This window comes from Myotis daubentonii, chromosome X, assembly GCF_963259705.1.
Source record: "Myotis daubentonii chromosome X, mMyoDau2.1, whole genome shotgun sequence".
Classification (NCBI taxonomy): Eukaryota; Metazoa; Chordata; class Mammalia; order Chiroptera; family Vespertilionidae; genus Myotis; species Myotis daubentonii.
In genome coordinates this window covers 114092159-114106837 of record NC_081861.1, presented here as the reverse complement: position 1 = coordinate 114106837, position 14679 = coordinate 114092159, and the positions used below count along the sequence as shown (strand labels likewise).

General features: G+C 41.1%; 1 pseudogene; it reads left to right on the top strand.

Moving 5' to 3' along the window:
• Positions 1 to 11163: 11163 nt before the first annotated feature.
• On the top strand, positions 11164 to 11430 carry LOC132224992 (large ribosomal subunit protein eL37-like; annotated as a pseudogene).
• Positions 11431 to 14679: the final 3249 nt, after the last annotated feature.

Here is a 14679-nt window from a genome sequence, read left to right as displayed (position 1 = left end):
ATAATAACAGGCAATACTCATATAGTATTTGTTACATGATAGAGGATATTGTAAAATATTTGAAGCTATTAATCCTTAACAAAACTTTATAATGATAAAATTAAAATTATCTCCATCATACAGGTATAAATCTGGGTTACAAAAAGATTAAATAACGGGCAACAATGGGTAGAACTTGGATTTGAACCGAGGCTGTAGGAATCCAGAAATGAATTACTAACTTTATTGTGGCAATCAATTCACAATATCTACACTAATAAAAGAGAAAAATGGTAATTGGCGTACGACGATACCCTTTTCATTGGCTAATCAGGGCTCTATGCAAATTAACTGCCAACTATGATTGGCAGTTAACTGCCAACTATGATTGGCAATTAACTGCCAACTATGATTGGCAGTTAACTGCCAACTAAGGTTGGCAGTTAACTGCCAACAAGATGGCGGTTAATTTGCATATGTAGGCACAATGCAGGGAGGCGAAAGGGAAAGCAGGAAGAAGCCCCCTGCCACTGACAGTGATCAGAAACCCAGGGGGAAGCTAAGAGCTGGGGGGCAGGGCAAAGGCGGCCCTGGGGCCGCCTTTGCCCTGCCCCCCAGCCATGATCGGAGAATCAGGCGCCTTTGCCACCCTGGCCAGTGATAGCAGGAAGTAGGGGTGGAGCCAGCAATGGGAGCTGGGCACGGTCGAAGCTGGCAGTCCCGGGAGCTAGGGGTCCCTTGCCTGGGCCTAAAGCAGAGCCCACGATCGCGGGGCCGCTGCAGCTGCGGGTCCCCGCTGCCCGGGCCGGACGCCTAGGCCAGAGGCATTATGCCTGGGCAGGGGCGGAGACTGCAACTGCAGGGATCTGGGGGTCCCCTGCCGAGGCCTGACACCTCTGCCAGAGGCCTCAGGACTGGTCAAGGGGCCGATCCGGTGATTGGTGATCGGAGGGCGATGAGGGTCAACTCCTCTGGCTGAGGCATCAGGCCTGGGTGGAGGGCAGAGCCGGGGATTGGGGGGATATGATGGTCCCCTTGCCCAGGCCTGAAGCCTGGGTCAGAGGCGTAAGGCTTGGGCAGGGGGTGGAGCAAGCGATCAGAGGGAGATGGGGGTCCCCTGCCCAGGCATGATTCCTGGGCCAGAGACCTCAGGCCTGGGTGGGGGCCAGAGCCAGTGATCAGGGGGAGATGTGGGTCCCCTGTCCAAGCCTGACACCTCTGGTGGAGGCGTCAGGCCTGGGCAAGGGGCCGATCAGGTGATCAGAGGGTGATGGGGGTCTACGCCTCTGGCTGAGGCATCAGGCCTGGGCAAGGGGCAGAGCCAGCAATCGGTGGGGGCTGGGGGAAGAACCAGTGATGGGGGGAAATGAGGGTCCCCTGGCCAGGCCTGACGCCTCTGTCAGAGGCGTCAGGCCTGGGCAAGGGGCCGATCCTGCGATTGGAGGGTGATGGGGGTCAACGCCTGAGGGCTCCCAGTATGTGACAGGGGGCAGGCTGGGCTGAGGGACACTCCCCCCCCACACACACACCCAGTGCACGAATTTCGTGCACCGGGCCCCTAGTATATGTATAACAAATCATCACATTGTACATCTTAAATTTATACAAAGCTTTTTGTCAATTATAACTCAATAAAGCTGAGGGGAACAAAGAAATTCTGCTGTTAGCCAGCTCTCAATATCTGGTACTTACTGTTCTTTCTGACCTTCCTTTTATTGACTTCCTTTGAATTTCCTGAAAATATCATGTTTTATGCTTTCTACATATTTCATATTTTTTCATCCTCCTGGGATACTCTACACATGACCATGTCCACACCAACCTTATTCATCTGGATAACTCCATTTCAAAAAGGAATGTGTGTTAAGTTCTTCAAAACTTTCTCCTGACATCCTTTTCTTTATCTTATGAGATGCCAAGGGTGTATCTCTACCACTGCACTTATTACCTACTATTATATTTTTTGCTTATTTGTTGTCCTTATTAAGAAAAAGTTCAATAGGCTAATCACTGTGTAACAATAGTAGTTTATACATTGCATGGTACAGAATACACACAACAAACTATTTGTTTCCTAAATTGATAAATAAAGATCTGAGAAGTATATTTATGTGACCGATGATAAAATGCCAATAACTCTGCTTTAATAATTTTCCCTTATTGGGATTATTAGAAGCCCAGTGCACAAAATTCGTGCATGGTGGGAGGGGGTCCCTCAGTCCAGCCTGCATCCTCTCGTAATCCACGACCCCTTGGGGGATGTCCTAAACTGGCAGTTGAACATCCCTCTCACAATCCAGAACCGCTGGCTCCTAACAGCTCACCTGCCTGCCTACCTGGTCATCCTTAACCACTCTGCCTGCCTACCTGATAGCCCCTAACTGCCCCTGCTTGCCTGCCTGATCACCCCTAACAACTTGCCTGTCTGCCTGATTGCTTCTAACTGCTCGCCTGCCTGCCTAATCACCCCTACCCACCTCTGCCTGCCTGATCGCTCTTAACTGCCTCTGCCTTGGCCCTCACTGCCACAGCTTCATCCAGAATGATGTCTGGAAGGTTGTTTGGCTGTCTGGTCTAATTAGTATATTATGCTTTTATTATTATAGATATGACTAATATATTTAAAGCATATTTTAGTGTCTGATACATAGCATGAGCTCACAAAAAATAGTAATCTTACCTAATAATAGACAAACATGTAAATTAACCATCCCTCTGCTATGCTCACCAGCCAATCAGGAGACTATGCAAATTAACCCAACAAAGATGGCAGTTAATTTGCATACGTAGGGGTGAAGCGGTGGAGTGAAGAATGAAGGCTCCATCTGGAGCCACGAAGACTGAATGCTCCATCCGGAGCGAAGGCCTGAGTCCTGGGTGCCGGAGGGAAACCGGTGCCAGCAGCCAGGGGAAGGGAAGGCCTATTGCACAAATCTCTTCATGCAAAGGGCTTCTAGTAAAATTATAATAACTTTGAAATATACCTCAAGGATTCTTAACTCTACTTTGCTTCCTGACAAAGACTTTGCAGAATAGATTAATGGAAAGAAAATGAAAAATAAGAAAATTAGGAGCAGGTAGGTTAGAGGTAGAAAAAAAAGTGAAGAAAAATTTTAATAAGGATAACTTGAAGTATGAGCAACAATAAGAGGATTAAGTTTTTGAATAATGAATACATGATATAAGAAAAATAAGAAAGCTTAAGCATGGGAATTTAATATTCAAGCCAGGCTATATCATAAACCCCTTGCATTTAGTGGCCATTCAATAAATATTTGACTAGTCGATTGTTTGACTTTTTGTGATTAAGTACTAAACTCTTCAAAATAACCTGAGATCTGGTTCTTCTTACAGAGAAGAACATGACCCTACTTCTTAGGGTCTTCTGAGTGCGCGCGCGCGCGTGTGTGTGTGTGTGTACACGCTTAGAGATTTTCATCAATGCCATTTGTTGTTAAGCAAAAATCAATAAAGAAATTGTTGAAAGTCTTCTTTAAATGCTTAATACCCATATTCTCACACATCAACATGCACATTGACCTCTTCTCTTCATAAGTAGGTACTGAGTGTACAGCAATCTGCTCTAGATCTATTTTCAGTGCTGAGGAAAGAGGGAAGCTTGTTGTGAAAGCTAAGGAAAGGTGTTGGTTTACTTTAAATCTTTTCTTCTAGCACCTCTTTAGTAGATGTATACTTCATGACCATTGTATCACAGTCTACTCAGTTTTTTACTTCATCGTCCTCTCTTCACAGCATTCTGAGTGTCTCCATCAGTTTTCCAAGACTGTGTAGGGTAAGTAACATCAGCCACTTTAAAAAGCAACTCCATGGATGCAAAAGCATTTAAAAAAAGAAAATTTACTTGGTGACAGAGTACTAAGGTTAAGGTTGTTATTTTTTGTTTGTTTGTTTATACTTCTAAAAATTGAGGTATAATTGATATATAACATTATATTAGTTTCAGATGTCCACCATAATGATTTGTATATATTGAAAAATGTGTACAGGTCAAAAACAAGTTTACAAAATTGTGCAAAAATAATACTCAAATTGTCCTTTATCTTTTGTAATGAAGAAGAAAACAGATCCTATATTGTTTCATGGCAAATATAAGTGCTGTTTACCATCAAGTCAAAATTTCATCTGTTTTCAATTTCACATTTTCAAATAGCTCTGGTAAAAATTTCTAAATGGCTATGAATGTTCATAAGATTTCTCAAACCACATTTCATACTCCTAAATTATCCAGTCAAGGCAAATCAGTGCTTATTAATGCTAGCCATTCCTTGGAAATTTTACTTTTTCATAAATAATAATTTTAACCAAAAGTAAATATGATCTGTTAGGGCCCCTAGGAGTATAAGATTTTATTTCACCCTTAACTCAGTAAATCCATTGCAAATAGAAGCAACATTGTGACCTAATATTACTAGTGAGCAGATCATACCCTGTTGACTAGTCCACAAATCTCCATTTACTTAGCAGTAAATCAATGTAATCTACACTGTAACCCATGGTATTGTTGCAGTCATAGTGAAGCCTGAAAGGCCAGCTTTGTTCATTTTGCTAGGTACCCTAATTAGAAGATGAAATATAGTGTTTTAGTGGTCCAGTAAAATAATCAATGGAGAGAAATTCTGAATATATTATGTTTTAGAATTCTTTAAAGGACACAAAAGCTGCATAGTACTTTGAGACAAAACACTTATTCACTTAGATTCAACAGAAATGTTTTATTCAATTCAAGGAACTGTGCTCAAATATTTTGTAAGTGTACCAATAAATAGTAGAAATCTTGCTTACAAAGAACTCATAGAATAGAATATTTTAAAAGTATACATAAAAATACTCTAAAAAACAGTTTAATGGAATAAAGGCTATGGAATAATTTCATATTGCTAATATAGGTGATAATGGAAATACCTCTTTTGCCTCCTGATATCACAAAAGTATTCATGAAAGAGAAGGTGGTATTTGAGGGATCTTTCAAACACTGACAAATCTTAAAAGAGATGGACAAAGGAACAGTGTAGGAAGATTTTTTTTTAATTTATCATCATTGCTGAAAGTATTACAAATGTCCCCTTAGTTTTTTGTGTTTGTTTTTTCCCCCATAGATTAACTTCACCCAGCACCTGCCCCTCTCAAGCCTTCACCACACTATTGTCTGTGTCCATGGTCTGTGAATATCTATTTATATAAAAACCCTGGTTGTAACACCCTTCATGACCAAGGCTCGACCAACCAGAAGGAAGTCAGTCCTGCTGGGGTCCCCTTGGCCATGGCTGTGCTCTCCCAGAGCTGTTTCCGGCAAGGGCGAGGTTTGAGAGAGGAACCGGCCCTCAGAGCGTGGAGGCATATCTTTATAAAGTTTTAATACATTATATCAGAGGTTGTGGTGGTACTGTTTTACCCACAGCGTCTACAGAAATTGCTGCAAAATTTACTTCTTGGTGGAAGAACCTTTCATTCCCAATGTAATTTTCCAATTTCATTAAATGAAACTTCAATTTCTAGACTCAATATAAACAGTGAAGTTGCTAAAACTATTAAAAAGGCCCAACTTCTCATTATTGATGAATGCATCATGGCAAACAGTCATGCTATAAATGCCATAGACAGATTACTAAGAGAAATTATGAATTTGAATGTTGCATTTGGTGGGAAAGTTCTCCTTCTCATAGGGGATTTTTGACAACGTCTCAGTATTGTGCCACATGCTATGCAATCGGCCATAGTACAAATGAGTTTAAAGTACTGTAATGTTTGAGGATGTTTCAGAAAGTTGTCTCTTACAACAAATATGAGATCAGAGGATTCTGCTTATAGTGAATGGTTAGTAAAACTTGGAGATGGCAAACTTGATAGCAGTTTTCATTTAGGAATGGATATTATTGAAATCCCCTGTGAAATGATTTGTAATGGATCTATTATTGAAGCTACCTTTGGAAATAGTATATCTATAGATAATATTAAAAATATATCTAAACAGGCAATTCTTTGCCCAAAAATATGAGCATGTTCAAAAATTAAATGAAGAAATTTTGGATATACTCGCAGGAGATTTTCACACATGTTTGAGTGATGATTCCATTGATTCAACAGATGATGCTGAAAAGGAAAATTTTGACATCGAATTTCTTAGTAGTATTACTCCTTCAGGAATGCCATGTCATGAATTAAAATTGAAAGTGGGTGCAATCATCATGCTATTGGGGAATCTTAATAGTAAATGGGGTCTTTGTAATGGTACCAAATTTATTACCAAAAGATTACAACCTAACATTATCAAAACTGAAGTATTAACAGGATCTGCAGAGGGAGAGGCTGTCCTGATTCCAAGAATTGATTTGTCCCCATCTGACACTGGCCTCACATTTAAATTAATTTGAAGACAGTTTCCCATGATGCCAGCATTTGCGATGACTATTAATAAATCACAAGGACAAACTCTAGACAGAGTAAGCATATTCCTACCTGAACCCATTTTCGCACATGATCAGTTATATGTTGCTTTCTCTCAAGTTCAAAGAGCATGTGACATTAAAGTTCTAAATATTTCATCACAAGGGAAATTAGCCAAGCACTCTGAAAGTGTTTTCACTCTTAATGTGGTGTACAGGGAGATATTAGAATAAGTTTAATCACTTTATCAGTCGTTTGCATCACTGTTGTTTTTATATCATCTTTTTGTTGTTTTTATATCATGCCTCTGTTGTTGTTATATCCTTTTGTTACTGTGTATTCATTAATAAATTTATATATTATTTTCATATATATTTTACTGATTTCCTTTCATCTCTCACACTTCTATTATAGAGAAAGGGCAAATAGCAATATTAAAATATTTCCACTAATTAATTCCCTTTTAATGTGCACAAATTTCATACACTGGGCCAGTAGTCTATATATAAAAAGCCCATGGCTGTAATGCCATAATGACTAAACAACTGGTCACCAGGAGTACATTGATGGGTCTTGCCAGGGCAGCAGGTCTGGAGTCCTGCCTCACATGGCAGGTCTGGGGTCTGGAGTCCCACCTCATGTGGTAGGTCTGGGGTCTGGGGTCCCAACTCGCATGGTGGGTCTGTGGTCTGGGTTCCCACTTTGTGCAGTGGGTCTGGGGTCTTGAGCCATTTCGGCCCAGAGGCTGTGATTGCAGCAAGGCTGGAGGCCGGTGGGTGACAGGACAGTGGGCGGGTGGGCGGGGCCACATGATTTCACACGCTGGGTTTCTAGTATGCACATAAGTTCCCCAGTTAATCTCTCCCCACCCACCCACTCCCACCCCAGCCTTTGCTCTGATATTCATCAGTCACTTCTATGCTTCTGTCTCTGGATCTATTTTGTTCATCTTTATTTTGCCCATTAGATTCCACATATGAATGAGATCATGTGATACTTACCTTTCCCTGGCTGGCTTATTTCACTGAGCATAATACTCTCCAGGTCCATCCATGCTGTTACAAATGGTAAGAGTTCTTTCTTTTTTACTGCCACATAGTATGTCATTGTGTAAATGTACCACAGCATTTTTTTAATCTTTATTGTTCATATTATTACAGTTGTTCCTCTTTTTTCCCCCCATAGCTCGCCTTCACCTGGTTCCCACCGTACCCTCTGCCCTTATACCCCCCACTGTCCTCATCCATAGGTGTACGATTTTTGTCCAGTCTCTTCCAGCACCCCCACACATCTTTCCCCCTGAGAATTGTCAGTCTACTCCCTTTCTATGATTCTATTATATTCACCAGTTTATTCTGTTCATCAGATTTTTTATTCACTTCATTTTTAGATTCACTTGTTGATAGATATGTATTTGTTGTTCATAATTTGTATCTTTACCTTTTTCTTCTTCTTCCTCCTCTTAAAGGATACCTTTCAGCATTTCATATAATACTGGTTTGGTGGTGATGAATTCCTTTAGCTTTTTCTTATCTGTGAAGCTCTTTATCTGACCTGCAATTCTGAATTATAGCTTTGCTGGGTAGACTAATCTTGGTTGTAGGTTCTTGCTATTTATCCCTTTGAATATTTCTTGCCACTCCCTTCTGGCCTGCTTAGTTTCTGTTGAGAAATCAGCTGATAATCGTAGGGGTACTCCCTTGTAGGTAATAGCTGTTTTTTTCTTGCTGCTTTTAAGACTCTCTCTTTGTCTTTTGCTCTTGGTATTTTAATTATGATGTGTCTTGGTGTGGTCCTCTTTGGATTCCTTTTGTTTGGGGTTCTCTGCGCTTCCTGGACTTGTAAGTCTATTTTTTTCACCAGGTAGGGGAAGTTTTCTGTCATTATTTCTTCAAATAGGTTTTCAATATCTTGCTCTCTCTCTTCTTCTGGCACCCCTATAATTTGGATGTTGGTATTCTTGAAGTTGTCCCAGAGGCTCCTTACACTATCTTCATATGTTTGGATTCTTTTTTCTTTTTGCTTTTCCAGTTGGGTGTTTTTTACTTCTTCGTACTTCAAATCTTTGACCTGATTCTTGTGATCCTCTAGTTTCCTGTTAGATCTCTGTATAATATTCTTTATTTCAGTCAGTGTATGCTTAATTTCTAGTTGGTCCTTTTTCATATCCTCGGGGGTCTCACTAGACTTATTGACGGTCTTACTAAATTTATCGGCAGTTTCTAGAAAATTCTTGAAAAACCTTATAACAGTGGTTTTGAACTCTATATCCAGTAGTTTGCTTTCCTCCATTTCTGTCATTTCTGACTTGTTTCTTTGTCTCCACATTTTGGCTGCTTTCCTGTGTTGATAGAGTGGTTTTCTGTTCTAGGTGTCCTGTAGGGCCCAGTGGCTCAGCCTCCCCAATTACCTGAGGTGGACACTCTTGGTGCACCCCTTTGTGGGCTGTGTGCACAGTCTTGTTGTAGTTAAGCCTTGAGTGTTGTAGGTATCACTGGGAGGAATTGACCTCCAGGCCAATTGGCTGTGAGATTCAGCTGTGTCTACGGTAGGAGAACTTCTGTGCTGGAGACACCCTTATGGGGAAAAACTTGTTTTAGTGGGGCTTTGGTGCTCACTGAGTCTGCCCCCTGAGTGTGTCCCTTATGGATCTGAGGAGTTGTAATCTGGATGGTCCCACTCTGACCACTGGGTACACTGGCTCTTGGATCTCTAAGGAGGTGCTAATTCAGTCTCTGCCTGAGGCTTCCTAGCAGGAGGTATGGAGAGATCTTCAGATTCCTCTTCTTTGTTTGAAATTTGGAGGTCCCCAGATGAGGCCCAGCTGTGAAGCAATGCAGTCTGCTGTGGGGCCTTAGGCCTTCTTTTGGATGATCTGGGTCTCTGACCCAGATGAAGTTTGTTAGGTAATTCTAGATTGCAAAGGGCCAGGTCATTCATATGCAAAAGCCTCTGCTGGCAGTTTGGGTGGGGCGGCATCTCAGGGAATCAACAGGGCAGAGCAAACCGCTATGGCTGATCCTCAGTCCTGCCCTAAGAGGCCCCAAGTCTCAGTGTCCCGAGGTAATCACTGCCAGCACCTCTGAGAGAAAGCCACCCTCCAGTTCTGCCTGATGCCTGACAGTCCATTTTCTCCCTGTATGAGTCTGGGTCCCCAGAGACTCACCCGGAACTGGAGTCCGGGCCGTCAGGAGCTTGAGTCTCCCTCCCGATTGAAAAAGACAACCATGTCCTCAGTTGCCAGCCCTTTTCCGTGCACGCCTCCGTACCTCTGCACTTTACTTCTGCACCTCCTCTGAGTCTCAGTGTGCTTTTCTCTTTACTTCTAGTTGTAGAATTTCCACTCAGTCAGCCTTCTTGTGGTTCTGGATGATGTCCGTTTTTTCTTTTAGTATTTTAGAAGTGGTTGTTCAAGGCAGCAATTTCAGGTGTTTACCTATGCTGCCATCTTGGTTTCTCCTGTACCACAGCTTTTTTATCCACTCATATGCTGATGGGCACTGAGACTATTTCTAAATTTTAGCTATTGTAAATAACACTTCTATGAACATAGGGGTGCATATATTCTTTCTGATTGGTGTTTCAGATTTCTTAGGATATATTCCTAGAAGTGGGATCACTGGATCAAATGGAAGTTCTATATTTAATTTATTGATAAAACTTCATACTGTTTTCCATAATGGCTGTACCAGTGTGCATTCCCACCAGCAATGTATTAGGGTTCCCTTTTCTCTACATTCTCGCCAACACTTGTTGTTTGTTGATTTGTTGATGATAACCATTCTGACAGGCATGAGTTGATACTTCATTGTCATTTTAATTTGATTTTCTCTAATTATTAGTGACTTTGAGCATTTTTGCATGTCTCTTGTCCTTCTGTATGTCCAGTTTGAAGAACTGTCTATTTAGGTCCTTTGGTCATTTTTAATTGGATTGTCTTCCTTTTGTTAAGTTGTATGAGTTCTTTATATATTTTAGAAATTAACTCCTTATCAGATGTATTATTGACAAATAAGTTCTCCCATGCTGTGGGCTTTCTTTTCACTTTGTTGATGGTTTCTTATAGAAATATTATTTCGAAAGGTACAAATACTAAAACCTACAAGTGTTTTCAGGACATGGTGTATCATTCTTTGTGCCTAGCTAATCAGGGGAATTAAATAGAAAACAAGGCTTGAAAGGTGGATAACACACCATCATATTTAGAAAATGGCAATAAATTGTTTATAGAGTAATGAAAGCAATATTACTCAAGGGAGAAAGTGATATGGTCATAATCAATCCCAAGATTATTCTTATACTAGTATTTATGAAATAGTGATATGAAAAATAGACCCGATATTCAACAAAACAATCATAACTGGTGAAACTTATTTTTTTAATAAAAAAAACTTATTTGTAGAGCAGAGTTTCTATCCTATGCATAGCAGGCTAAGAATCTTGGGGTTCCAATAGCCCTGCCCCAGCTCGCTCATTCACAACAGGAGAAACAAATGGGAGTGATCAAAGGCTACTGAACACCCAGTACCCTGCTTATAAAGCAGGGCTATCATGCCAGTATCCAACTCTGAGACTTTGGATATTGGGAAGAGACATTCTTAAGAACATAGATTTTTGTAAAGTCCTTCCCGAAGAAACTGACTTTATTTGAAACATAGATTGAGACAGTTTAAGCCTAATGTTGACCTTAACAATAATGCAGGTTCTGGTGGTAAGCATAAAAAAGAATCTGGCAGCTCTATGCAAACTTCAAGCTAGGGTCTTGGCCACAGAAGTGAGATGATGAAGGGTACACCATCATTTGGAAAGCATCACAGTAAGACACACACATGTGCCACTGCTGTGGTTTAAAGGCTTACTACCCTTAGAAGTCAACCTGTTGCAAGTGGTAAGCAGAAGAGAAAGTTGTGCCAAGCCTGTAAGATGAAATATCACTGAGACTGGTTAAATGAGGCTCCTAAAATTGTATACCACAGATTCAGGCATGGATTCTGTGAAGAAACAACAACTAAACCCAAGAAGGCAGCTGTTGCAGCAGCCACTTGATATTAATGATTTCAATGATAAGTCACGGAATAAATGTTCTGGGTTAACAAACAAACAAACAAAACAAACAAACAAAAATAAACCTCAAGCAAACCATATGCCAGCTAGTTTACCAGAGAACCAGAAAAAAGCTCTCAAATACTTGCCTCAAAAACTACCCCTATAGTCCTGGCCAGTGTGTCTCAGTTGCTTGGAGCATCATCCCATATACCAAAAGGTTGCAGGATCAATTCCCAGTCAGGGCACATACCTATTGGGTTTCATCCCTGGTAGTGGTACATACAGGAGGTAACTGATGTGTGTGTGAGGAAAATGATTGATGTTTCCCTCTCACATGAAGGTTTCCCTCTCTTTCCCCCTGCCTTTCTCTCTCTCTAAAATAAATAAAAATATATCTTTGGGTGAGGATTAAAAAAGAAAAAACTACCCTTGTAAAAGCTCTTGAATTTAATTGGCTATTCTAAAAAAGAAAGTCCTTAACAAAATACTAGCAAACCACATTCTGCAACATATTAAAAGGAACATATACCATGACCATGTGGGATATATCTCAGGAATGTTAAAGTTATTTTAACATCCAAAATACAACTAATGTAATATACCTTATCAAAAGAATAAAATATGGTCTAGGAAAAAATGAGGGCCAAATAGGCATACTTGTTGTGTACCTTCTCCCAGGACCTGAATGAAAATATAACTAAGTTGGAGAACATTCACCTGAAATTACCAGCTGAGGTCCAGCTCAGGAGGAGACGTATATCAAAGAAGGACAGCAAACACCTGGAGACACATAGGAAGGGTGATGTTGTGAGAGGAGCTGACTGAGCTCCCAGGGGTGGCAGGCTCAGAGTGTGGAGGGAGCGCTGGGTTATGGGAGGATCTTTTCCCTCAGAAGATAGAGGCCTGGAACCCAGGCTGGGCTACACAGCCAGGAGCATAAGAGCCAAGAACCGCTGCCCAAGAAACATCCAGCCATGAAAGCCAGCAGGGGTGCTGGCCACAGCAGATCCTGGAGCCTTTTCAGTGGTTCTCAACTTTGGCTGCCCATTAGAATCACCTGGGAATCTTTTTAAAAGCCTGATTTCTGGGCCTCATCCTCCGGAAATTCTGTTTCTTTGTTATGGGGTGGGGCCACAACATTAGTAACAAAGAAACAGAATTTCCGGAGGATGAGGCCCAGAAATCAGGATTTTAAAAAGATTCCCAGATGATTCTAATGGGCAGCCAAGGTTGAGAACCACTGCTTTAGATGGTTGGAGAGAAAAACCATAGATTTGTTTAATTTTGGGTGTGTGTGTGTGTGTGTGTGTGTGTGTGTTTTAACCCAGAGAACAGGAGTTCTCATTTGCAGCTACTCAACCTAGACTTTGGTGCAGGGAGGGAGCTGTGGACTTGAGATACCTAAGGAGAGGCAGGGGTGGAAAGCATTATGGGGAGACTTGAAAAAGCAGCAGACAGGAGCATTTGATTTTAAGTCCCCAAACCAAAATGGTCGTTTTTCCTGAGAGGAGCTGGCCGGCCGCTCATGGCAGCCAGAAGGCAGGTAACAAAAAAAAAACACAGAAACAAAAACAAAAAGACACTCTAACAACCCACCCCACACACAGAAGCCCTGCATGCCACACCCTGCATTTTGAGCTTTTCAGGGAAAACAAAAGCAGAGGCCAAGCTTACAGGTTTGAACAGTCTCAGGAGCATCAGTGACTGCATTAGGGGAGGGGCCATCAGCCCCACTATCATGGGAATCAGACAGATAATTTCCCTACACAGAACTGATAAAAAAAAAACCTCCAGATTTCCAGCCAACCCCACTGGTTTCCATACAAGGATCTCTGTCCAGCTGAGGGCAGAGTAATACTTTGGGCCACTCATAGAGGAATAGATCTGGGACAGGAAAACCCACCATATTCTCTGAAAGCAAAACAGCACCTCCCCTGCCTAAAGCCCTTTCAGAAACAAACTTTTGAGTGATTAAGTTTGACAGCTAGCTAGCAGGCAAAGGTGAGCAGAGGTGCAGTCCGGGGAACCAGAGGAAACTTGCTGGCCCATCCCAGAGCCCCATGCTGCTAACAAACCTACTTTAGAGGGCAGATTTACCCCTCCTACTTGCAGCCAAGTCCTGTGGAGACAAAGGATGGATCAGTGAATCCCTTGGAGCTTCAAGTAGGTTGCTTAAAGCCATAGAAAGACAGTTCCTAATAGGGGTTAATACCTAAGTACATCACAGGAAGCCCAGAATTGGCAGACAGAAGAGTGGGATCCAAAGCGAGCACCCATGGGGCACTAAACTCAGCTGAAACAAATACCACTTCACTTTTTTTCTCTCCCTTGCTTTTCTCTATTCTCTTTTTTCCTCCAATTTTACTTCTCTTTTCTTTTTTATCTTTTCTCTCTTCTAAATTAATTTTCATTATCTATCTGCTTTATTGATTTGTTAACATTCTAGTCTGTTCTTTTGTTCATATATCTAATTTTCCAGTTCCCCTTTCCTACTCAATTTTTTCTTTTTTCTTTTTTTCACTACTCAATTTGTTCTCTTTCTCTCCTGCTTTCTCATCTTATTTCTTTTTCTTATTTTACATATATTTGATTTCTCCACAATTTTCCATTTCGATTTTTTTATGGTCCTTTCTTGTAATTTCTTTTCTCCCTCCTATATTTTAAACCATTTAACTTCCCATATTACTCTAATTCCTTATTCTGATTTTATTTATTACAGCTCTGCATCTATATATTCCAGATCCCCTTTTCTTATTGTTTTTATCTGTTCTTTTTATTATTCATTTATTTCATTTTATTTTCTCATCATATGATATACCCTTTTATACCACTTTATCGATCATTCTTACTCTATTTCTCCTTCCTAATTATCTGTTCTCTGATGTTTGCTTTTTCTGGTGGTGTAGGCGTCTTGTGTACATTTTTCTTTTGTTTATTCTGTTTGTTTGTTTTTTTGTGTGTGTGTTTTTGTTTTTTTTTAAATATATTTTATTGAGATTTTTTACAGAGAGGAAGGGAGAGGGACAGAGAATTAGAAACATCGATGAGAAAGAAACATTTATCAGCTGCCACCTGCACACTCCCTACTGGGGATGTGCCCACAACCAAGGTACATGCCCTTGACTGGAATCAAACCTGGGACCCTTGAGTCTGCAGGCTGATTCTCTATCCACTGAGCCAAACCGGTTAGGACAGTGGTCCGCAAACTGCGGCTCGTGAGCCACATGCGGCTCTTTGGCCACTTGAGTG